The sequence below is a fragment of the Emydura macquarii genome, unplaced genomic scaffold (genome assembly GCF_026122565.2).
Source record: "Emydura macquarii macquarii isolate MOO-44397 ecotype Brisbane River unplaced genomic scaffold, CSIRO-AGI_Emac_v2 contig_2681, whole genome shotgun sequence".
Taxonomy (NCBI): domain Eukaryota; kingdom Metazoa; phylum Chordata; order Testudines; family Chelidae; genus Emydura; species Emydura macquarii.
Window position 1 is genome coordinate 3,655,733 of NW_027132818.1, and position 25,375 is coordinate 3,681,107.

Genomic DNA, 25,375 nt, shown 5'->3' on the forward strand with positions numbered 1-25,375 from the left:
GCATTTATAATGGACAAAATGGATTATGAAAAAACATATGCCAAGTAATAAGAAAACTTTCTAGGATCTAACCAAGGACACTTTATGAAGTAAATCCAAAAAGGAGCACATTTCATCCTGAAGGATCCCAAAGTGCTTCACAAGTTTCAAATAGCACCAATGAAATAAAGCGACCTTGGGGTGAGATACTGTGGTCAATTGACGCTTAACACATGGTCACAGAATAGTGAAAATGGGGAGAAAACAAATTATAGCCAATGACACTAAGGCAAACCCCTACTCTCAAAAAAGCAGGGGATATTTTATGTCCAAAAGAGCAGCTGAGACCTCAGTTTTTAAGGTCTCATCTAGAAGGCTTCAAAAGAGTAAAGCACATAATATTAAGGAAGAGCAGGAGTGACTTTTCAGATATTCCAACGGGACCACCAAGGAGGCTGGTTTACCAGGATTGATAAGGCAAGTAATTGCTGCCCATTGAACAAGATCACACTGGATGCACTGAGCTGCCTCTCCTCTTTGTTTCCAGTTGCCCTATCATAATTAAGGAGGCTAATAACACATTAGGGTATTTCATAAAATTAGTTTCCTGAATTTTAGGCAAATATCTTCCACTTCCATAAGAAAAATACAGCAAGGTGCTGATTTCCCTGTGATGGCAGAGTTAAAGTTATGTTGTTGTGCTGGATAGGAAGCACCCCTCAGCTTTGCCTTTCCTAGTTTTCATAAATTTTAGGTTTGTTTTTTTCTCTTGTAATGCTAATATGCTTTTTGGGGATACATGGAGAGATCTGAACTGAGCATTTCCTAGTTTTCTATTGTTTGAATATGTGATTTTGAAATCTTGTGTTCCAGAAGGCTGTGGGGATCAGAATAACTTTTTTGGGGGGCAGTAACTTGGATTCCACCTTAATATAGTTTTTTGTAAGTGATAGCTATCTTGGAAGAATGAAGGATTTTGGTGTCCAGATTCTCAAACGTGCATTCCTATGTGCACATGTACTTTTGTGCAAGTTCAATTAAGCCATATAAATACTTCCATTCAAGCACACAATACAGAAGCTCATGTGCATTTAGGCATGCATCTGTTTGAGAATTTGGGTTTGATTAGGGACATGGGAATTATCACATGGGTTAGGACCAATTGTCCATCTAGTCCAGTATCCTGTTTCTGACAGTGGCCTGGTCAGTACCAGCTGCTTAAGAGGCTGGTGCAAAAAAACCAAAAGGACAATCATTGACTATTCTCCCAAAGTGCTTATGTTCAGAGCTAGTGTGAACCATTAAGGCACAAAACAAGATAAGGGGCAATGCAGAACTGCAGGGGGAAAGGTAGGAGAAATGATTACTGGAGTTCATGGGCATAAGGTGGCAATACAGCCATTACTAAATCCATTTATGAATGCACCACAGTCCCTCCTGCTGTGCAGGCAGACACCAGGCACTGCCTCTTTCCCTACCTCTTCTGGGGTACCCTAGGGGTAACTACAGAGGGAAAAGTCTGTGCTCTCCCTTGAATGTGGAGTCTGCCATTCAGCCTGCCCCTTATGTAGGCCTTTGAAAGAGGTGGTTGGTCTTTGTACCATCTACCTCATCTCTCTGCATAAGGCCAGGCAGACTCCATCTCTGTATAACTTGAGCAAGATCACACAGCGAGCCAGTGACAGTTGGGAACAGTATCCAGGTGTGACTCATCATTCCGTGCTCTCATCATTAGCCCATGCCAATTCCTAATGAGAGAACTTCACTTTCCAGTGGTATTAAATTGGCACATGTCAGAGTACTGCATGGACCAAACATGTAAAATGCCCCCAAATCTCTTTTTAAAACTGGCTATATGGTCGCACAAAAATGATACAAGATTCCATGTGCTGTTTAGCTCTAAAATGATTCATTTCCCTCATTGGGATAACCATCAGCTTTTAGCCTGATAATTTAGTCACTTTGGAACTGGATGATTGCCTCATTAAAGTGCAACACCATCCTCATCACTTAAGGGAAGTACAAAAGTGATCTTTAGCAAGATTAGTAGCCTTTATCACAGTTTTTCCCATTGGTTAATTGCATCATTCTGTCTAGTATTTCCATAATTAATCTACAATAAAACGAAGCACAGTGGGACTACTGGCCCTTTGCAAGAGCAAATTCATCATCTATTAAATGAGCCTTTTCAGCATGTTTTTTGCATACATATTTGGAAAAGGAGCTTTTTAGTAACCAAGAACCTTTGAAACAAGACACAGTAGAGTTGTATTTATGAACAAGTCATGCATTACTGAAGTCAGCTTTTTATTATATACTTACACAGAGCAATAATGTACTATTCACCCACAGATGGAGAAAAATGAAGGGAGAAAGAAATCCAGTCAGACATGGAGGTGCAAACTGCTTTATAAAGGAAGCCATTAGTGGTTTGACAAACCTCTTTGTACTTGTGAAAAGTGGCCCTCTGACAGACTATCTTCAATGGTGAGAAATAAACAAAGTGAAGTGAGTTGCAGAGTTTCTCTAGAAGTTAACAGATCCAACCTAGTATCTATGATAGCAGCGACCTTCAAAAAAACCCTTAGAAATCAAACTTTTGTTTCAGGGACCACATTTATGTGTCCCTGACATAGTTGAAACCACTGGGTGAATGGCAGCTAGCTTTCTATCCAAACCATCTTTCAGAAACTCTCCAAGGTTGTTTACACACAAGAGTGGATTCAAGGGGAAAAATCTTGACCCCATTTACTTCAAGGGGGCCAGAGTTTCACCTTGGAACTCTGATGGTAAATAAGCTGGTATGGAGGGGGTGAATGGTAGGGCCTGGCATGGACCTTGAGATAGCTGCAGGGACATACAATCTGCTGAAATACACCAATTAAAATTATCTTCCTCACCCAAGGCTTGATCCAAAGACCATAGACGCTCTCCACTGATGATAGGCTTTGGATCAAGTACCCACTACCCACGGAGCATGTCAAACCAAATGCCAGATGCTTGATACTATTCACATTTCTGAGACATCTCATCAACCAGGAGTTAAATCTTTCCCTGTGCATAATTTAGGAAAACAAGGCCATTCTTTCTGCTCTTCCTGGTTTGATGATTTTTGATTTTTTTCTGACACTAATGACATTGTACATTGTTTCTTCTGTTGAGTGACTTTTAGGTGCAAACTACTTTTGACTAAATACTGAGATGAAGCTTTCACACACTATAGATTTCCAAACTGGACAAAAGCTCAAGAAAAACTTGAGATGCACCAATCTTGTATGTGTCGCCACAAAGCAGTCGAAATTCTTCAAAAAACCATAGCGTACTGGTGACATGCTAAGTTTTCAACATGCTCAGGAGAAAGTAGAAAATAGGAAGATCCTAATGAAAATACAAAATAATATATCCCATCTTGACAGACTGTCGAGGAAAGAATCACTCTGCTATACTTTAGAGTTGGATCGAGTGCAGCTTTAATTGTGACACACACACACATACAAAGTACTTTAGCTAAAGGGAAGCCCATGCAGCATGTCTAGATGCTGATCATTGGTACTTCAACTGGCTACCAGAAACAAAAGGCTTATATAGGGGTTGCTTAGGTTCATTTACATGTGATCGTATAGTGGAATTTGATTAACAGTTTATACTTAACAGGAAAGACAATTATATATACAATGGGGTACACCAGATGTTTTCACAGGAAAGACCAAAATAGTTACTTGATTATATAATGTGGTTATCAGGTACCCTGGCTATCACCTGAAGATGGGTGACTACACAATACATGTTAAAATGCTAATTTGTATGGAGTAACTTCCTATGGGGCCAGGAAGACAGGGGGGCACGTACCAATACTTATCAGAACAGGAGATGTCGGTTTACAGACATCAAAAGGGCTAGAGTTCACAAAAGGAGTTTTCATTTAAATGTGGTCCTGAGACATCCTGTGGGATTTTAGCATCTTTATCTCAGTCTCAGTTTGGGGCATCCTGTCAATGATTTAACCTGAGTTCAGGCTACCCAGTTTCAGGCCAGGCCTTCTATGACCAGTTTCAGGCCAGGCATTCTATTAATCAATTCTATGATTAATTCTTTGATTCCACAAGATAAAGGCTTACAATGCAAGGCCATTATACTGAACAAGCTGAAAATAAATCCTGAAGTGGAGAGGCTGACTACAATTTTATTCAACTGATTTGTTTGCAGCCAGAGCATGATCCTGGTATTCCAAAGTGGCCGAAAGAGTCAAGACAAATTTGCAAGTCCAGTTATTCAGAGTGAGATAATGGAAATCATCTCTCTTAAAATCATGAGGCTTATTTTTGAGAACATTTCTGGGCAGTGATATACAATTTCTGTAGCTGAAACAATAGATTTCTTCAACAGAAGCAAGTGGTTTTATGCCTGCAGTACTTATTGATGATTACATGAATATTCATGAAGAGTTCACTGGAGTGTACAATGTAGCCTGTGTCAATGTACCAGAATAATAGTAATCAGTAATTAAAGATATATGATTGCATCTAAATCTGAGGATCAACTGTCACAGACAATGCTGTGATGGTGCCACTACGGTGGCAGGCTTAGTGTCAGATGTAACAACCACACTGTAACTGGAGGAACCATGAGGTACAGGTATTCATTATTATGGGCATGCCAGGACAGTACTGAAATAATATTAGCCTAAGATATTTTTAAACGGTTTATAAAATCATAAAATTATTATTTTTTTAAATCACCCAAACAAGAGGCTATATTTTGGGACATAAATCATGTTAATCACATCACCAGGCATCTGTGTCCACTGTCCAATAAGATGGACTCTTTATGCAGAAGCACTGGCTTCAGTTTCTGAGAATGACTTTGTGCCGTATGCACACTGGGAGGTTGCAAAGGATGCAACAAAAGATTCTGCAATGAGAGCTTAACTTGGTGAGAGCTTAACTTGGTGGCATAGCAGCTCAAATGGAAACATTTTTTTTGAGATACTTAACTAGATAGATGAGTCCTAAACCTGCTACACAATCTGTCCAAAACCATGCAGGGTCAGATGTTTCAACAACCTAAGGCCAATCTCTTATGAAAATGACAATTTACTTCAGTCCATCTGATCAGATGAAAGCTACAATTTACTTGGAGAGCAAATCCACCAGAAATGTTAAAAGTAAGAGCTAGACAGAATGCCTGCACTTCCACAGAAGAGAAATTGTTCCAAAAAAAAAAAAAAGCAAACAGGGAGAGGTGAACCCAGCTACCCAATTCCAGCAAAGGAATTTTATAAGAATATCTACTTTGAAGTAATTGATTTTACAGTGTCCAGTATTCGACCAAAGTTTGAACAGAAAGGCTACAAAATTATTAAACATCTGGAAACTCTCATTACAACTCCCAAATGTAACAGAAATGCAAGTTTAAGATGTGCATCAGATGTATGGTTCTGATTTCAGCCATGATCAACTAACTGATTAGTGAGTTTTATCTGTGGCAAGCAAACTGTCAGCTTACAGAAAAATCATTGAGGTCAGTTCAGAAATATCTCAGTGTACTTAGCCAAACCAAATGTCAGCTGTTTTCCAAAGTGATAAAGTTGATAACAATTATTTTGATGGTACTAGCAACCAATGCAGTAGGTGAGTGTGATTTCAGTGATCTATGCCATATTAAAACACTGCTTCGATCCACAATGGGATCAATCATGGCTCAATTGTTGTGTGATTTTACAGTACACAAGGACAACACTGATGACTTACACCTTACAGATGTTGCAGAAGAATTCATTTCAAGAAACCCAAGACAAAGATCCTTGTTGGATGTTTTAGAAATTTGTAAGTCATTCTTTTTACTGATGTTTAAAAAAGTGATGCTTTAATGAGCACTTTTGTACCATGACTAAATCTGTCCACTTTTAATAACAGGAGATAAATGAACTTCTGTTTCAAACTCAGTATTTCCTTTATTTATTAATGCAATCTCTAATTTCTGTGAGGAACTAAAGCCTACCAAACCTGCAGTTGTCTATGCCCATGCCCATCAATTTTGCAAGTCTCCATACTGGCCTCCTATCTCATTCTGCTTCAAATTCAGTCTGCTCATCTTCACTTTCAAAGCACTGCGCAGTGTCATCCCTGTTGCAGCTCATCTCCTTCTATACTTCTATATGCTGAATTTGGACAACTCCCGCAGACTCTTGGAACCTTTCATCTCGTCTATCACTTGTCTCTTCAGGCATTTATCCATGGTACTTCATGTGATGATCATGACAACTAACTATGCCTATGTGTTGGAGGTGGCTCTTAGAAGCCGCAGGAAGCCCCTTGTTAAAATTCTATCACCATATTGAAGGGAAGGTTGGGAAAATTTCCCTGTCTCTGATGGAGATCGCTTTGCTCTTTAGATCCATTTCAGAGATTTGTACCTGGGGCTCATTGAAATACTTTTGAAGAACAACTATTGTTTTCCTTTGGAATGGTCCAGATTGCACCAAATGGCTGATGTTTTAGACAATTTCCTGGGGGAAGCTACCCATGGCCCTCCTCAGACCCTTGCAAGGTCATTCTTTTCCCAATACTCCATTTCTGATTACACAATCTGAACTCTCTGATCTCCTATCGATATCCGTGGTGGGACAGATCCTAAGCAGGTATACATTGATGTAACTACACTGGAAATGGAGCTTCATTGATTTACACCAGTTAAAAACCTCCCCCATGTTTTTCATGAATGAAAGTATATATTTTTTTCAACTAAGGGGACTTAATTACATTGGTTTACCAGATAGTTTTGCTTCCTTCCCAGCAAAACTGAGCATAAGAAAACATTTTTGTTAAATGGGAAAAGAAATGGACAGAGCCACCAGCCCCACTGCACTCCTCTCTGTAGCACCTATGGGTTTGTCACAGGAGAAGTCAAGACATTATCTCCACCTTCCATACAGTCCCCTAAGTCAAAGCAATGCAAAGCCTCAGTATCCTCTTTGGCTCCTCACTAAGCTTGAATAACCACTCAGCATCAGAATCGAAAAATGCCTTCCTTCACCTCCAGTTTGCTAGGACAGTGTTTCCTCCAGGGCAGTGCTGATTGTGTGCTGGGCCACAAAGGGCCACAGACCTGGGAAATAAAGTTTCTACAGCTCGAGTTGGGTCCCTGAAGGGCACACATTTTGACCGGTGGGGAGACCCTCTCTGATTGACTGCTTTCCCCACTTGCCTACCCCAGGGGAAGAGCAGCCAATCAGGACTGCTGCAGGAAGCAGACAGAGTTCTCTCCTCCTCCCTCAGGAGCTGAAGCTATTCTCATAGCAGAGGAAGGAGGAGAAAGTGCCCAGTAGCTCAAGGTGGCTCTTCTCCTTCTTTCCCTGCAACATCATGCCTGGGAAGGGGGCGAAGAGAACCCTGCTGCAGCTGTCCCCCCAGGCCTGAGAGAGAGGGCCAGAAGCTGGAGTGGTGGTGATAGGGGAGAAGAGATGTGGGGCTAGGCAACAGAATAGATATTGGGGCAGAATTGATGGGAGGCAGGGGAACAGACAGATGTGCTGTTGCTTTCATTTCTATGCCACCATACACACACACACACACACACACACATTTCAGAACACTTTTAGCACTACACATAGACAAGCACCTGGCCACAGCATCCAAGTATTTGTCACCTACAGGCTGTATCACTGTAACTCGCTATATCTGGGTAGGGACTGTCGCATTGCGGAAGTAAATGCGTGGTTACGCAGGTGGTGTCGAAGAGAGGGTTTTGAATTCTTCGATCATGGAATGCTGTTCCAGGAAGAAGGATTACTAGGAAGAGACGGGATTCATCTAACGAAGACAGGGAAGAGTATCTTCGCAGACAGGCTGGCTAACCTAGTGAGGAGGGCTTTAAACTAGTTTCGACGGGGGACGGGGACCTAAGCCCGAAGGTTAGTGGGGAAGATACCACAAGGAAGCAGAAAGAGGAGGGTGCAGCAGGGGAGGCCTCCCGATTCATACTGCGAAAATAGGCCAGTCGGCTACTTATCTCAAGTGCCTGTACACAAATGCAAGAAGCCTGGGAAACAAGCAGGAAGAACTGGAAGTCCTGGCACAGTCAAGAAACTACGACATGATTGGAATAACTGAGACTTGGTAGAATAACTCTCACAATTGGAGCACTGTCATGGATGGGTATAAACTGTTCAGGAAGGACAGGCAGGGGCGAAAGGGGGGAGGAGTTGCACTGTATGTAAGAGAGCACTATGGCTGCTCTGAGCTCCAGTATGAAACTGGAGATAAGCCAGTTGAGAGTCTCTGGGTTAAGCTTAGAAGCAAGAACAATAAGCGTGATGTCGTGGTGGGTGTCTGTTACAGACCACCAGACCAGGAGGATGAGGTAGATGAGACTTTCTTTACTCAACTAGGGAAAGTTTCCAGTTCACAGGGCCTGATTCTCATGGGAGACTTCAATCACCCTGACATCTGCTGGAAGAACAATACAGCAGAGCACAAACAATCCAGGAAGTTTTTGGAGAGTGTCGCTGACAATTTCCTGGTGCAAGTGCTGGAGCAACCAACTAGGGGCCAAGCTTCTCTTGATCTCCTGCTCACAAACAGGGAAGATTTGGTAGGGGAAGTAGAAGTGGGTGGCAACCTAGGCAGCAGTGACCATGAGATGGTCGAGTTCAGGATCCTGACGAAAGGAAGAAAGGAGAACAGCAGGATACAGACCATGGACTTCAGAAAAGCGAACTTTGACTCCCTCAGGGAACTGATGGGCAGGATTCCCTGGGAGGCTAATATGAGGGGGAAAGGAACCCAAGAGAGCTGGCTGTATTTTAAAGAGACCTTATTGAGGGCACAGGAACAAACCATCCCGATGTGCAGAAAGAATAGCAAATGTGGTAGGTGTCCAGCTTGGCTTAACAAAGATGTCCTTGGCGAACTTAAAAGCAAAAAAGAAGCTTACAAGAAGTGGAAGCTTGGTCAGATGACTAGAGAGGAGTATATAAACACTGCTCGAACGTGCAGGAATGAAATCAGGAAGGCCAAAGCGCAATTGGAGTTGCAGCTAGCAAGGGAAGTGAAGGGGAACAAGAAGGGTTTCTACAGGCATGTTGCCAACAAGAGGAAGGTTCGGGAAAGTGTTGGCCCCTTAGAGAATGAGGGATGCGACCTAGTGACGGAGGATGTGGAGAAAGCTGAGGTACTCAATGCCTTTTTTGCCTCTGTCTTCACAGACAAGATCAGCTCCCAGACTGCCGTACTGGGTGGCACAGAATGGGAAGGAGGCGAACATCCCGCAGTGCTGAAGGAACAGGTCCAAGACTATTTAGAAGGATTGGACATTCACAAGTCCATGGGGCCGGATGCAATGCACCCGAGGGTGTTGAGGGAATTGGCTGAGGTGATCTCAGAGCCATTGGCTATTATCTTTGAAAGCTCGTGGCAACAGGGGGAGGTCCCTGAGGGCTGGAAAAAAGCAAATATAGTGCCCATCTTCAAAAAAGGGAGGAAAGAGGATCCAGGGAACTACAGACCGGTCAGCCTCACCTCAATCCCTGGAAAAATCATGGAGCAGGTCCTTAAGGAATCCATTTTAAGGCACTTGGAAGAGAGGAAGGTGATCAGGAACAGTCAACACAGATTCACCAAGGGAAAGTCATGCCTGACCAACCTGATTGCTTTCTATGATGAGGTGACTGGCTCTGTGGATGTAGGGAAGGCGGTGGACGTGATATACCTTGACTTTAGCAAAGCTTTTGATACGGTCTCTCACGGTATTCTTATCGGCAAGTTAAAGAAGTATGGGTTGGATGAATGGACTATAAAATGGATAGAGAACTGGCTAGGGCATAGGGCTCAACGAGTAGTGATCAATGGCTCCATGTCTACCTGGCAACCGGTCACAAGCGGAGTTCCCCAGGGGTCGGTCCTGGGGCCGGTTTTGTTCAACATCTTTATTAATGATCTGGAGGATGGGGTAGATTGCACCCTCAGCAAGTTTGCGGATGACACTAAGCTGGGGGGAGTAGTAGATACCCTGCAAGGTAGGGATAGGATACAGAGTGACCTAAACAAACTGGAGGATTGGGCCAAAAGAAATCTAATGAGGTTCAACAAAGATAAGTGCAGAGTCCTCCACTTAGGAAGGAAGAATCCCATGCACAGCTATAGACTGGGGACCGACGAACTGGGCAGCAGCTCTGCAGAAAGGAACCTGGGGGTAATGGTGGATAAAAAGCTGGATATGAGTCAGCAGTGTGCCGTGGTTGTCAAGAAGGCTAATGGCATATTGGGCTGCATTAGGAGGGGCATTGCCAGCAGGTCACGGGAAGTGATTATTCCCCTCTATTCGGCATTGGTGGGGCCGCATTTAGAATATTGTGTCCAGTTTTGGGCCCCCCACTACAAAAAAGGATGTGGACAAGTTGGAGAGTGTGCAGCGGAGGGCAACAAAAATGATTAGGGGGTTGGAGCACAGGACTTATGGGGAGAGGCTGAGGGAACTGGGCTTGTTTAGTCTGCAAAAGAGAAGAGTGAGGGGGGATTTGATAGCGCCCTTTAACTACCTGAAAGGAGGTTCCAGGGAGGATGGGGCTAGGCTGTTCTCGGTGGTGGCAGATGACAGAACAAGGAGCAACGGTCTCAAGTTGCAGGGCGGGAGGTCTAGGTTGGACATTAGGAAAAAGTTTTTTACTAGGAGGGTGGTGAAGCACTGGAATGGGTTACCTAGGGAGGTGGTGGAATCTCCATCCTTAGAGGTTTTTAAGCTGAGGCTTGACAAAGCCCTGGTTGGGATGATATAGCTGAGGTTAGTCCTGCTTTGAGCAGGGGGTTGGACTAGATGACCTCCTGAGGTCCCTTCCAACTCTAATATTCTATGATTCTATAATCTGAAGCTGAATGTGAAGATCATGCACACGCTCCTGCTGATACAGAATGTGACTGCCTGCCTTCTCCATGGGTTAGGTCACTGTGAGTACACCAAAGCCCATGTTCAAGCCTCTCCAATGGCTCCTGGTCAGCTTCCAATGCCAGTTGAAGACTATGGTCCTAAACCTCAAAGGAATTAATGGACCCAGACCCAGCTATATCATCACCATGACAGCTGTGGTCCTCTGGGACAATGCAGATCACAAAGTCCACAATGAAACATGTGAGACTTGGGGACAAAACCTTCTCTGTCAATGATACCTGGTTTCCAAAGGGCTTTAAAGGATGAATTTGCTACACAAGCAAATTGCTACTGCCAGTCCAACTGTCACTGAAGTCAATGTGAGCACTGATTTCCATGGTTGCAGGATCCCGCCCTAGGCTCACTGGCATCCTGGGCTAAGGGAAGGCTGTACAATAAGGCTGTTAGTTCCTAGCAATAGAGTATATGGGCTTTGTGAGTTGCATAAAGTGAGAGAACAAGAGTTTGCTATTAACACAAGGCCTACAGTTAACAATTTTTAACTTTTTAATTCCCCCAGGCCACATTAACAAGGCTTTCCATAGTCCATAGTGAGACAAGAGTAAGTTTAATTGCTTTTCTAACTTTTTATCCTTTGTTCTTTCTTAAACAAACACTAGTTTGTTTAATCACATCTATCATTTCGATTTGGCTGTTAATATAGGAACATATGCATTGACAGAACGTCCTGGGACACAAAAGAGGAGGAGGACAGAACAAGCAGATTCAACTCACCCAGAGATACTGAGGACCATATCAAGGGGCAAGCGAAGTGCTGTGTTCTCTGCCTGGAGAGATGTCACAGATGGGGTCCAACATTAGCAATCAGGACAGCTTGTTTTGAAAGAGCTCAGTAACACTTCTGGAAACCAGCTGGCAACTTCTGGAAATTACTGAACAGTCCTCTCTAACTCTACTCGCTGAAACTGAGCCTGTTTTGTTTCTTGCAGTCTCTTGCCAAACTGACAATACAGAGACAATTAAACCTTGATTAGGCCTAAGGATGACATTGCTATTTGTCTTGGAAATTCATATCTTGCTGGTAGTCATAAAATATTGTTGGTTGCTTTTTCATCTTCTATAGTGTCCTATCTGACATTTTTACTTCATTATAGTTCTCTTATCTTTTTAAGGACATCTTAGCAGTTGAAAAGGGAAGTTAGGATGGGAACTCAGGCTCACACACATGCAAAGAAGAGAACTAAATCCTATTAATCAGGACACCACAGCACAATTTTTGGTGTAGATAATAAGCAGCCATTACCTTACAAGACCCTATGTAAACTCTACATTTCTCATAAATTAAATCTGTATCTGACAAGAGACACAGGATCCAATCTTCAGCTGTGGTAAATCACCGAAGTCCAAAATTTACCAGTTTCACAGCATATTGCATCTGACTGGGGGAAGTCATTAAAATGAATGGGAATGCTTTTGTATTGAAATTATCATAACAGCCATTTGTCAGGTCTTTAACTATAACATTTTTTTTTTTAGATATCACCCTTCAGTTATCAGTAATGTTGTAGAAAATAGAAAGGAGTATAGGTTTCTCTCTAAAGCATGTGAAGTCTTTGTTCTTACACTTACCTTTTAAGAAAAATTAATACAGAATATCAACTAGTTCTCAGTCCAAGCCTCTGTGGTTCCTAAGAATCAAGACCTAGCCTCAATATTAAGAAGAGTGAAGAAATTACTTACAAAATTTTTAGCCCTTATCAAAATGTACCCATTGGTTTCCTGTATCATTCTGTTGAATATTTATATTGTTAACCTGAAAAAAAATGAGGCACAGGAGAACCATTGCACCATAAGAAGAGTTAGCACAGTACCATTACATCCATTTTAGGATGTCCTTTGCATATATATTTGGAAAAGTTCTCTCTCAGTCACTGAAATAAGTTAACATGAAATACAGTTGCAGCCAATTCGTGAATGATTTACACATCTCCTTTTTTCTAGATTTCTGTTTTATTTACATAGACTATAACAAGCCACATGTACAAAAATAGTATTCATCCAAATGGGTTACAGAATGTTGGGTGGGGAACTATCCCTGTATTGTAAAAGGCTGGAGGATACTTAATTTATTTTGCAACAATGCCTAGATGCCTTTGTGCTGGGCACTAAACATACAGTGAGATGGTTCCTGTCTAAAACAGCTTGCAATTTAAGTTTAAGTCAAGAGACAAGTGAATACAACAGACCAAGAGGTAGGGAGTGCACGTGGTAACAGTGAGCAACTTACAAACAGTGTAATAAGCAGTGGTTGCACTGGTGTCAGCACACAGGTTGCCTACCTGGTGTCAAAAGTGTTTTGCAGTTATAAGCCTTGTGGCCTGAAGCTCTAGAGGGTAAAGAACCATCTGTTCTCATCTGTTGTTGAAAGGGAGAAGAATGGTTACTCAGAGAGCTTCATGTGTATCAGCTTTCTACACAGAATCCATCTATTTATACTTTGGGAATTACCATAACTCAAACACCAAGTATTGGTTGAGTAGTGAAAATGAACTGAGGAGAGGGAAAAGGGCCCCTACTTGTGGTAAGGGGTGCATCCCTAATGACAATAATTCCATTCAAGAGTCCTGTAAACTAAATAGATTATCTGCTTTTATAGTATGGCCAACACCAAGCATTTGAAAATCATTAGATTAATTTCCTTTTATTTGCTTTCTGGGTTTGAGACTTTAGAAGGCACATTTTCAAGATTGGCTCTGCAACAAGGAAGGCTAGAAACTTATTTTTCAAATCGAAAGCTGAGAGTCTCACATAATCCCATGACTCCAGGAACCAAGGTGTTAAGAAAAACACCAAATATCATCAGACTCAGGATAAAATTACAAGACTTGGCAATCCTACTTTTATTAAAAGATAAATTTAATTGAGTTTCATTAAAACAAGAGCATGACAGAAACCTTCTCTAATTTAAAAACCGTTCCAACCAGTTGTTGAACCCCACACCAATGAAGCTGAGTGACGATATACTGACCAATGGAACACCAGAAGGATGCCTCATTAGGATTCTATCATTAGTTTTCCAGTAATCTTGAAGGCCAGAGACTGATACCAAACAAGTTTTGAGAGCTGACTTATCCTTTCCCAGTGTCAAATAAATCACATAGCTGTCATGTGCAGGCTTGGCACTTAAACTGCTGATACACAATACTGTCACTTGATTTCACAGAGCTATGAGGAAATATCCTTAGCAACGTTGGCCTCTTCTTCCATACTTGCAGCTATGTTTTTACATAAACATTCTTCCACTAGCAGGTGTCGCCATTTTCCCCCTTTACTCTCTCCTATATCCCCCTTTTTAGCCCTCCATGTCTGCCACTTGATGAGTAGCACAGACATAGTTCCTCTGCACTAAAAAGAACAAACAATATGGCTTCTTGCACAAACTGACCAGTAAATTCCATGTATCCTATGACATGGAGGGTTTCATCATTCATTATTTTTAATACGATGCACTTGACAAGGAGAGAAATGGGGGGATAGAATAGTAATTAGATGAAAATCATCTCATGCTATAAGTAATCTGTGACCATGTCAGATAAAAAGAGTTTAATGAATTTTGAAGAGACTTTTCTAAGCATTGAGACTGTGGTTCATAGGCTAAAAATATATCAGTGCGAATGAAATATTTGTATGACAAGGGCAACTTCAAGTTCCTTAATTATCAGACCTAAATATCATTAAAACCTTGTCCCTGAAAATGATCACAAATGAACAGTGCTTCTTGTAGTAACTGACTCTCAAACAGCCCTCACAATATAGTTCAACATAACTGGAAGTGGATGGTGTGCACCACTCACTCAGTATTGTGTTTTTACGCCTTTACCAAAAAGGTGTAAGATCCTTTAAAAACATTAAATTAGTCAAGCAAAAACTAAAACATAAATCCAATACAGGAAAAACATATATGTCTGCTGAAAATAGTGATGATTTTGATTTGGCACATGAAGGATTTTTATTTGAAGTGCAAAATCCACAAGTGTGTTATTCAGATGAGAGTTCCACTGCATTCAATTATTTGGTTGAATGAGACTCCTGGGTATTCACAAGTCCTTTACTCATTGGCCTCTATTCCCAAGAAGAAAAAAATCTTTAAAGAGTTTAAAGATTCTGGGTTCTGTAAATTGCCTATTTCGATGCCATATACTCTTCATATATTTATAGATTGTAAGGTACTGGCTTGCATGTATGTATACCACTTCTCTTTCCCAGATCTAATAAAAAAATGTTTATGTGAGAGAACGACTAAATCACTCTTCAGTATCTGGCCTACAGAGCCTGTAAGCCCTATTATTAAAACTATTGCAGGTAACAAACATTCTCCTCAGAGCTAAAAGAAATTCTCCATTAACTGATGGGTAAAAGGCCTGAGTTTTTAAAGCAGATGTTCCTGAATGTAATCTCCTGAAGCTAGCCATGAAATCTGTGCAGCCAGAATGTGTGTGGAGTGGACTAACTGACTACCATCAAGTTTGTGCTGTTAGAATCATTATACAGACAATTGTAGAAAGCAGTTCTGAGAAGACCCTCCTAGAATACAGAACATCATGCCCTGAGAAACATAAGAGGACAGCAAGGCTTGCCCTTTCCATCTGCCTGACAGGCCACCACATACCCAGGGAGTAGCATGTTAAGAGAAGCTGCACAATGTACTGTGATTTGAAGAATTGGTTCCATTAATCTTCCTTTTCCCCTCTGGTTTAGGTATCATTATCCATCATCATCATCATCGTCTTTTTTTTTTTTTTTTTTTCGTAGGTTGGTGAACTTTAGTGCCTGAATTTTGCATAATAGCTCACAGGAACTTGACATATCATTTTTGCAGACAGCCTATGAAAAGCATGTCAATATATACCGAGGTGGAAAAAGGAAAACAAACCGTCACTATGGTCCAGGGAATAACATGGATCCTTCAGGATGCAAATTAGTCACAGAATAAAGGAATATTCTATTTCCAAACATGGATGGGGCATATAAGAGACTTGGGGAGGCTAAGTCTCCCCAAAATAAAAAAGGCTGGCCATGCAGGGGGCAAATGCCAAATGCAGGTCACCTCCCTTTGGAGGTGCACTGTTGGCCTTCCACCTTTGCACCCTGGGAGCAGGAGTGCTGGAAACTCCCTAGAAGTGTGTGTGTGGGGGGGCCCACTGGTACCCAGACTGTGGCCATGCCCCTGCTCCACCTCTCCCACTTTTTTCCTGCCTTTTTTCTCCCACTTTTTCCCCCCACTTTTTTCCTGGGGGAAAGGGATGGAGAGGAGCAAGCAGTGGGCGGGGCCTTGAGGGGGAGAGATGGAGCAGGGGGACGGGGCCATGGTCTGGGCGCTGGTGTCCCCCCACTTCTAGAGAGCTTCTGGTGCTCATGGACATAGCCTCCCCAAATGAAAGATTCACACATTGCCTATGTTTCCAAAACTGTACCTGCAGAATATATGAATCCAAGAGATTATAATTCAGTAACATTCTAGCTTTCACTTTTCTCAAGTAGAAAAAGTTCTTAGGCCTGGGTTCACAAGTATTTGAAGCTGTTTGTGTATATTTACTTAAGAGTCATTGGGCAAGAAAGAGAGGAAATGACTGGTGGGAGACTGGTGGGGTGGTGGGAGACTCAGGGTCCAGTCCTCCTCTCCAGTCACTAATTATTTATCCAAACTGGAACAGCTTCAACAGGAGTGACAGGGGGAGCCCCGCATCAGAATATTCCATAGCTCCGTGGCTAGAACCCTCTTCTCAGAGGATTTGAACAAGGGTCTCCAATACATTTCTCCCCCTCTACCTGAGTGGGGAATTGAACCTTGGTCTGCCACATCCCAGGTGAGTGCTCTAACCACTGGGATAAAAGTGATAAAGTGGGCATTGCCCTCTCCTCCTACCAGATTTTGAATGGGATCCAATCCAGTAAGCAACCTCTGAGCACACATACTGGATCAGGCCCCTTATGCGACTTCACTGGCCGAAAGTCTGTCTTCCCTGAGTTTATGAATTGCTCTGGTGCTTAGGCGAGAGATAGGCATCTGGACACCTATTGTAAGGCAGCAGTGTGCATGCTCAGAGACACAGGCATCTCTAGAGAACTTTTGTCCTGGAAGCTTAGTCAACAAGTGAATTTGGGCACCTACGGGATTCAGCAGGAGTTTTCTAAATTGCAGTGGAGCCTAAATTGGGTCTTAGCCAAATAAGTCTAGGGTTTAGATGCCTATGTGCCTTTGTGAATCTGGACCTTACTCTCTAGCTGGTTGTGGCATTAATTCAGCTTCCCAACTGGCTCATAACAGAAAACTGCAACTCATCCCGAGAAGGCAAAAGCTGTACAATTATAATGGTCCGTTTACCAGTTTCCTCATGCACTCTCGAATACAAACATATTTTTCAGAGAGATGGGTAACATACACTCATACAGAGAGTCCAGTCTACCAAACTGGCTGCCTAAACTAGGGCACCAAATTCTATACTTCAAGTTTGATTTTCACAGGTGATGAGCAGTCACATGACTCCAGCAAAAGTCAATGGGAGGGTGTCAGTTTTTCTGAAAATCAAGCCATGGTGTCCAACTCTGCCAGAGAGGAAAAGGATGGTCCAGTGGTTAGGACAGTAGCATCAGACTTGGGAGACCAAGTAATTCCCTACTCTGCCATAAGTTTCTGAACTTCCTGTATAACCTTGGGCAAGCCACTTAGTCTCTTTGGGCTCCAGTTCCCTGTCTGTAACTTGGTGATTATAGTACTTCCCTATCTAACAGAGGTGTGTGAGGATATAAACATTAAAAATTGTGAGGTACTCAAATGCTAATGTAATGTGGGCTATATAATTACCTAAAAATAAAATAAAATAAAATAAAGGTCAACATTTAAAGTCTGGGTATTCTGACACCTACATGCCAGTCTGAGCATCTTCATGTGGAATTTAATGTTTAACATCTGGCCCACATTAAATGCACATCATCTGTAGATGAAAACATACTGGGATGGTGTAATATAAAAAGCTGATTGGTACAAGTTTGAGATGAATGTATTAATTACACATTTCATTCAAAGCAATTGCAATGGTAGGTGTCAGAATGTAAGTGTCAAAATATCCATTTTTGGAATCTTGAGGCGGATGTGATTTTTTTCTTCTTTTCTTTTTAGGGATATAAAATCTTAGTGGAAAATGCTAAATGTATTTTATTATATTTGTGGGTTTGGATATTACCTTATTTAATATACTATATTTTATTGGAAAAATTTTATTGGAATTTAGATGTATATACTTTTATTTTGCCTTCTGTTTAACTATTCTGTGCCTCTAACTAGTTCTTTAAAAGGAAACAGTAAAAACTGAAGCAATCAGGCAAAATGGGGCAGCTTAAAAATAAAGGTATCTGACTGCTGTAAGAGTCACATAAAGGTTTTCGCTGAGTGACAGTGTTAATAGAACATCCCACAGGTACAGAATCCCAATTAGGTAATAGTTTAGCAAATTACCTTAGATAGGATTTGCAGTGAATGCTAGCTCTTACAGCATCTAATCTATACTCTTAAAATGAACTGCTTGGGTCTGATTGAGTTCTGTTCAGCACAGGATCTGGGGGACATGTAGAAGGAAAGGTGACTCTGAGGGCTTGTCTAAACTGGCAGCAGCAGTCGACGGGAGATGCCCTCCTGTCGACACTGCCTTACGCCTTCAGGGAGATGGACTAATTGAGTCAACCGGAGAGCACTCTCTGATCAACTGAGCAGGTCAACATGGACCGCTGCATCAATGCTTGCCAGGGAGACATACCCTATGTCACCACTTTGTTTCCAAAATCCTAGAGTTGGTTGGGAGCTGGTTTGGCCCCTGCATAATTAAGTTATGCTTTTGGGATTGTTATACTAGCTGGAGATCACAGTGCACCTGCCAGTGGCTACCCACAATAAGTCTTCCTGCCATGGAGTGGAAGGAGTGGGTATTGTAAAGCTAGCTCTGATGTCTTTACACCTTCTGGGGATCTCCTACATCAGAGGAATCCTCAGCTGCTCTGTGCAGCCTGAGTGGTGCAAAGAGGACAGTGCCAGGGCCAGGGCCTAGGATCTGATCCAATGTAACAACAGAATAGCTCAAAGCATGCAAAAAAGTACCATAAAGATGACCCCTCAATAGCCTGTTGTAGTAGAAAGCGAGAGCCTGAGACATGAGGCTTGGTATAAAAGGCCTAGTATAAAGCCTAAGGCCCAAACAGAGTCAAGCCCTGCTAATATAAAGCAGAGTTAGCAAGAGTCAGGCCAAGTCAGGCCATGCCCTGTTAAAAAGCAGATGCCTGCTTGCAAGTTCACTGTCTGATATATAAACTTGGCAAGAATAGGGCTAGTGTTGCAAAAACACAAGCACTCCTAGGCACTAAGTATTCACATAAACACATTCCAGAAGGGTAGTGCCAGAACACAAGGACACAAGTACAAGATACAAGGACACACTGACCCCTCTTAAAGATAAGGTCAGGATGACAGGGTGATGGATAGAGATGTTTTGATTGACCCAACAGGTACAAGGTAAAGGGTGGTAACTAATCACATAAGAGGGGCAATATATAACTTGTTCATATTAATGTATAAAAGAGGGGTCTTTTATAATGTATAAAAGAGGGCTTTCAAAGGGGGTATCTTTGATGGACCGATGGGCAAACGGAAAGTCCCTCTATTCACTGAACTGAGTCCGTTGTAACAAGCTTACATGTAGCATGTATAGGATGCTAGGACCATGCTTCATTAACGATAAACCTGTCCGAGTGCCTTCGCTACTGAATGGAGTGTGTGGTCCTATTGGGCAGTTCGATTGGACCCTGCTGTACAGGCTAGCTGGCCAGAGTCAGTGCAGCACGCAGAGAGAACACACACATAGCCAACAACTGACAACGTCTGTAACCTTAGCTATCAATACACATAAACCAAAAACATTTCACAAGGGGGTGGGGGCTAGATTTTGCTTGCCAGACACATGCTGAAAGGATAGTAGGGAAGAAAGAGGATAGCCAATTGGCTGGCTAGTAGGGTAAGAACCTATTGAGGGCCTGGCAGTGGACTGGATTTCTCTGCTGATCCCCTTTTTCCAAAGGTCCACCAAAGCCTACCCCTCGGTAAATCGGAGGCATGCCTTTTTTGAAATAAGTAAATGTAAACAAAACAGGTTAACATGGCAGAGAAAATCCTTTGGCATAACAGTTTACACATCTCTAAACGTGAAAACGAACGATCAAATCAAATTTTCAGACGTGCAAATCATTGTTCAGCCTCTAGTAGGAAACTGTACATGCTATTTGTTAAGCAGAATTTATTCATTCAGAAGCTCTTAGATGAACAAAGGGAATTTTAGGGGAAAAAAGAAAAGAAAAACCAGCTAGCTAAGAACAACTCAGGACTCTCGGTAGCTTTGTAGCCGTGGTGAAAGTTGGAAAGTTCTTTCAGAGTTAAATATTCAAATATGGCTTGACAAGGTTACTTTGATTTACACATTTAAGAATACAGATGTTTGGAAAAGTATTAGAAATAACTAGGAATATATTAAATGAATAGTCATATTACATCTTTACATGGAGAGTTTCACAGGCAAGAGAACACCAGCTTTGGCCCAGGTAAATCTCATCATTGTTCATTTCTGCCCGACTGCCTGAGTAAAATCAAGGGCCAGATCATCCCTTTTCACAGTAAAACTAATGAGAAGTAGCACTGGGGAGGAAATTTCTTCAAGAAGTTCCCTCTACACCTTCCTATTAGGTAAGAGAGGGGGCAGGTTTGCTGCAAGACCCTTTTCTTGACAAAGTATTTACAATACAATCAGCATGATTTAAGGGTTGGCAAACCAGGATTGCCCTTGAGTCTCCAGGAATTAAATATAAATCTCTAGGAGCCTGCTGGGAGCAATCTGGGAGATAATTCACAGGTATTCTGAAAATGAATATTGAATGTTGAATCCAATTGATAAATTAGTCCAACTGGTGTTTAAAATGCCATGGTAATGTGCATTTGCCTGCCCAACAGTTGCACTGTGTGTGCATTTCTTTACCTTGTGTGGTAACAACTTTGTCATGATAAAGTCTGTGCACTGTAACTGATATACGCACATGGATGGGCACATTCGCGTTGTCTCTTTAATCTATGCTACACTGCAACTGCCTCACACTTTCAAAAAAAGAGAATAGAAATGGATAATGGTGAAGACTTTTCAAAACATAGCAGCTCTGAAGGTACCTTAAAAAGAAGTACTATTGTTACCATGACCCTGTAAAGTGTAAAGACCCTGACTCTAAAAACTGGCTTTGCAAAGTTGATGAATTTACAGCAGAATGCATTTTGTGTCATCGAGCATTTTCTATTAAATATGAAGGGAGATGAATAGTTAATATCCATGCAGAATGTACAAAACAAGGAATCTGTGAAAAATCAGAAATTAACACCTCAAATTACATTCTTTTTTACAAAAAAAAAGATACACCAAGAAAATCTAGTGAGGCAGCAGAAATTGATTTTAAGTCTAATCAATGAGTTTTTGCTGTATCTGTCATTTTCTAACTGTATGCTCTTTTATTTTCTGTATTTTTAAACAATGGAATTAACTAATGCGCACACACACACACACACACATTTAAATATGCATTAACAAGCAAAATAACCTAAACTCAATCTGGCTATTTAGGAGTAAGATTCACATTACAACTGAAGATTTTGCAATATTGTTTATTAATGCAATATGCTTAAAATGTGAAATTATTATTCACGTGATGCTCCTTATTACCATTGAAGGCAAAATGATGCCTCTGTAGTGAATGAGTTTTAGAGTACAATAGGTCAGTCATTATTGCCATTATGTCATGTGATGAAACCTCCCAAAATAGATCCAAACAGAGTTGGCAACCCCACTGACGATTAAAACCAGGGACAAGAAGACTCCATGAAGTTCACAGAAGACCTTATTATGCAAATATAATTTCCTCAATAGATACTGTAATGATGGGTACGAGAGAGAGAGAGAGAGAGAGCGAAGCCAGAGGCTAGCGCTACAATGAATGCCACATTGATTAAGAGAAAGTAAATGGATAAAGAAGCTAAGAGGCTCAAAAAGATGCACTGTCAGAGTTCAGAAATGTAGGCTGAGCTTCCATGGAAGGCATCTTTAAACCTTGGAGAAACATGACAGCTGTGGAACCTGCTTGAACCTATTGATATGGTACTGAGAACCAGACTCCTACCATTGTACTGGTCCAATGAACTAACCTCTGGAGGGTGCAACTTGCATATTGATGGTCTTGATACTGAGGACAAAAGTAAAATGGAGTTTGATCTTTCATTCAGGCAAATTAATTATGTTATTTCTGTGTGGACTGAAGTTGGTATTTGGCTTTTATTTAGTTTAAGGGTCCTATGTCTGCTTTTCCTTAAAAAAACAAAAAAATAAAAACAGTTTGTCCAAAGTGCACATTGAAATCCTCATCTCTCTGTAATAGTCATCTTCACCAGGAAATATTCACAGTCCTCTCCCATTCCTAAGTCTGTTTTTCCTTACTCCCCTACCCTTAGTAGTGTATTTGCCATCCCTCTCTGCTGTCCCCACTCCCAACCTTTCTCCCTGTGCCTCCATGGCTCCCACAGAAGAGGCATGAGACAGAACTATCAGTGATTGTTGTGGGAGCACACTGGGAGCACGGTTGTACAGATGCCAAGAGTATGGAGGCAGCTAGATTAAACAAATAAATACAGAAAAAAACATTTTCAAAAGGATTTCAGACTCCAATCCACCCTTCCGTAATTTGATTTGATGGAAATGGGGAACACAGCATTGCACAGTGCTCTTCAGCCAATTATAATTGCTTACCCATGTAAATGCAGTGACTAAGTTTGAGCATTTAGTTAGTAACTAACTGCCTTGCAAAACACAAACAGGCCCTTAAACTGGATGATCAGGCCCTCGAACTCTCTCCCTTATCATGTTTCTCTCATGTAAGAGGGCAACAATTTATTTCTCTGCATAACAAATTAGACTGTAGAGATTGGCAGCTCTTTGTTTTGTGTGTGCACGCTGCCTAACACATTGGGGTTCTCCATCCCCAATCGGGGCCTCTAGGTGCTTCAGTAATAGAAATAATAAATACTAATAAAATAACCAGTGTTAAACCCAATCCACAAACACGTGTGGTCATTAAAATCCCCATGGTATACTTAAGAACTTTTCAGCTCAGGTAAGTGCATTCAGTCTTCCTAAACACCCCCTTCAATGTCAGTTGTCCTTCACTTCCTGCCCTGCACCATTGTGTAGTACTGTTGCGTGGAAAACCCCAGGTATGGCTGCATTTCCATAGTGGGTGTGGTGAGGCCCCACCCTACCCCTTAACTGCCCACAGGGGTATTGTGAGACTTAATTAATGCTTGTAACAGAAGTGCAACATATCATTGTTAGATGTCAGAATACTCCTTCTGTATTTTACACATCATTTTCAGGGAGTGGCTAGCAATTAAAAAATTCACATTCCTCCCAGTCATATACCAGGAGTCTATATGCAGATAATGTTGTATTTCTGGCCTGTGTTATCTTGGGGATTTGCTGACTCACTGCCCACATATCTAAAGTGACATCTACTCATTGTGCAAATGTTGCACAACACTTCCAGTTTAACTTTTCTTATTAGATTTGTCCTTGAAGGGGCTTACAGAACACAAAAAACAAATGAAGTTCAGGAAAGGAAAGGTTTCTTGTTGCCTGATTAATCTTTTCTTCTTGTTGAATATGCACATATTCACTACAGTTCTCCACTCTCATTTATGTGGAAAAATAAATGTCTGTTTATTAATGGGAATATGATATTAGACTGAAAAATCCTCCTGTCTGCAGGATTAGAAAAGGTTTTCAACTAGCCCTTCCTGTTTGAAAGAAATCATTATTACCTTAAAGATCTATCTTGGTTGTGGTCATGAGCTGAATTGAATGCAAGATATGTCAACAGACCAAGTATTTGCTAGTTACTTATAATTTAAATATCAAACTTAAAAATACACACACAACAGAATACTTGCCTACACAATTTCATAAATGTGATAAACCATCTGAAACTCATAATGTAAAAAGACCTTTAAGAGGCAAATTATTATGTTGCATTAATGTAACTGTTCTTTTCAACTGTATTCCTATAGCTCAACAGTGACATCCAGTGGTTGGTCAAACCCCAGGTGTTTCTCTCCCCAGAGCAGGGGTTTTCAAACTTTTTTTTCCTGGGACCCCCTTTGAAAATTTTTCAGGCAGGGTCAAAAAGTGACAACCCCCCTTATGCCATGCCACCCCACCCATACTCCCATGCCATAGTACCCTTACTTTTGCACTGCTGCTGGGGGCAGCACTGCCTTCAGAGTGCCCAGCCAGCAGCCACTGCTCTCTGGCCACCCATATCTGAAGGGCTCTGGTTGTCAGCCATGCATGGGGTCTGACAGCTCACAACCCCCCCATAATAATCTTGTGACCCCTTGAGGGGTCCTGACCCCCAGTTTGAGAACCCCTGCCCCAGTGCAAAATATTAAGCTGTAATTAGAATATGAGTGGGTTTCAAATACTTAGTATATTTAAGTACAACTGATTTTTTGGGTAAGTTTATTGAAATATGGTAACTTTTTTATTTCAAATGTTATTTAGATCAAGCCAGGCTCCTGACAGCAGAGTACTAAGTGTGGTTCTAAGGATTATGAATAGAAATAGATTCACTAGGCTAAATCGTGACCCTTTCAAGTCAATGGAAGTTTTGCCCCTGACTTCAGTGGGCCCAGATTTCAGCCTTCCTTCTTGATTTCTGGGCAAGCAAGAGTTGTGGCCTTCCACATACACATGGCACATTGAGGCTCAATGCATTTGTTGCTGTTCAATAATCCTTCAATCAGTTGCCATTAAGACAAGTTTTGTTTCTTGGGTCAGGTGCTGGGGGGGGGGGGGGACTCTCAAAGCGGGGCTCAGGAATGTAGAGCTAGGGGTGTGAAAAAGTTTGTGAGTACACTACTGAGGATGCAATTCATGTTCAAGAAAGTATTTATTTGTAAACTTGATCTCCAGGGATCAAAGAAATAGATACAAAGTTGAACAGACCAAAATAAAAGCTATAAAACAAAAGGATCATCAACATCAAGTAGCCTCAACAAAGAACAGTCTCTGGTCAGGATGAAACTTCCTTTCAAAGGAGATCCAACAGTTTGGGCATGTTTATGCAATTGATTACTGCTGGTCATTTGTGGGCTACCCTGCCACATCATATTGGAAAAGATAATGACGAGGTTTCAGGAGATGCTTTGTGGGAAACAAATGAACAAATACTTTGGGGGACAAATGAAAGGTCAATCCACAGCTTGGAAAAGGGCTCAAACGGAGTAAGAGGAGATAATATTTTTTTTTCATTAAAGCGATCTTAAAACAGATTGGGGAGAAGCATCAGGTACGTACCCAGATTAATTCTATTTTCTCCAGTCATTAAT

General features: G+C 41.5%; 2 long non-coding RNA genes across 2 annotated transcripts in view; one reads left to right on the forward strand and one right to left on the reverse strand.

Moving 5' to 3' along the window:
- Positions 1-25,375, reverse strand: part of LOC137164681 (uncharacterized) — a 210,377-nt gene that overhangs the window by 38,063 nt on the left and 146,939 nt on the right. The window lies entirely within an intron of this gene.
- Positions 254-13,290, forward strand: LOC137164710 (uncharacterized). Its single transcript, XR_010923174.1, has 3 exons — positions 254-456; positions 5,703-5,804; positions 11,567-13,290. It is a non-coding gene; the product is annotated as an uncharacterized lncRNA (long non-coding RNA).